The following is a 1,366-nucleotide window of genomic DNA, read 5'->3' as shown; positions in this document are numbered from 1 at the left end:
CCCAGATGCTCAGTCAACTCTATAGTTATAGTTAGACTAACATGAGGCAGGGCAGAGCTCTGTGCAAATATTATGATCATCCCGATGTACCCAGGAGAAATCCGGTCTCCAGTGTGGCTAGTGAGCCAACCTCTTTCTGTCCTCAGCTGGGAGGTGGGGGAGTGGAGGGCAGGGGTCTTGCAATTGTTGGCACTGTGGATAGATCACAAGGGAAACTGAATTTTAGCTGAATATGCATCTGTTTATACATTGGTGCAAAGTAATCATCATATATTAAATTGTAACACTATTGTTTAAATGCTTGTAGAAGAAAGGAACAAATGTTTTCATATGTAAGTGCATATGAACCTCCTATAGGCAGTCCCCAGAGCAGAGAATAATCCCAAAGTAATGATGTGACTTAGAAATGGAGCTATCTTTTCATATATATATATAAATAAAATGTTGTAAGCAGTGGTCAGTTTTCCAGGCTAAACAAAAGTGATCTGAATTTCTAGTTTATTGAAACTAGAGTTTTAAAATTTAAGATAAGAGTTAAGATCACTGTCCAAGAGGCAATATACCACATGAGTTAAGAATCAGAGTGCTTGCTTTGGCAGCACATATACTAAAATTGGAATGATACAGAGAAGATTAGCCTGGCCCCTGCGCAAGGATGACACTCAAATTCGTGAAGAGTTCCGTATTTAAAAAAAAAAAGAGAGAGAATCAGAGATACCCACTTTTGAGTCTGGGCTCCCCCACTCACTGGTAGTGTCACTTTGGGGAGGTTTTGTGACCTCTCTGAACCCATTCCTAGTCTGTACATTACAGGGATCAGCAAACTAGGACCTCTGGGACAAATGTGGCTTGCCATCTGTTTTGGCTCAACTTGCAAGCTAATTTTTTAAATCTTTAAGTATTAAAATCAAAGGAAGAAGAATGTTTCGTGACATACAAACATAGTATGAAATTTAAATTTCATGATCCATAAATAAAGCTTTATTGGAAGATAGCCACACTCATTTGTTTACATATGGTCTGCTTTCTATGCTGCTTTCTTGTGACCAGACAGAAAGTTACAATAGGGACTGCATGGCCCACAGAGCCTAAGATAGTTAATCTGTGGCCCTTTACAGAAAACATTTATCTAACCCTGCTCTAATATCTACCTTGCGGTGTTACCGTTAGAATTGAATGTTATATAAAGTGTTTAGTGCAGGGAATTAGAGTGAGGAAGCCCTGGGCTTATGCTGCTTCTGAAAATGAATATGGGGCTGTATGTGAAGACCTCTCAAGGACAGAAAAAAAGACAAACTGGGAAATAATCTCAACATACTATCACTTCCCTCAATTTACAAGAATGAATGCTGGTGTCAGAAGATAT

The 1,366-nt window shown here is 38.9% G+C and overlaps 1 non-coding gene across 1 annotated transcript; it reads left to right on the top strand.

Annotated features, from left to right (window-relative positions):
* The first annotated feature begins 583 nt into the window (after nt 1-583).
* LOC132499688 (U6 spliceosomal RNA) lies at nt 584-690 on the top strand. Its single transcript, XR_009533917.1, has one exon. It is a non-coding gene; the product is annotated as a U6 spliceosomal RNA (small nuclear RNA).
* The last annotated feature ends 676 nt before the right edge of the window (nt 691-1,366 follow it).

Source organism: Mesoplodon densirostris, chromosome 11 (assembly GCF_025265405.1).
Source record: "Mesoplodon densirostris isolate mMesDen1 chromosome 11, mMesDen1 primary haplotype, whole genome shotgun sequence".
In the NCBI taxonomy this organism is placed as follows: Eukaryota; Metazoa; Chordata; class Mammalia; order Artiodactyla; family Ziphiidae; genus Mesoplodon; species Mesoplodon densirostris.
Note: the sequence above shows the minus strand (reverse complement) of the source record. Positions and strands in the feature narration are given on the sequence as shown.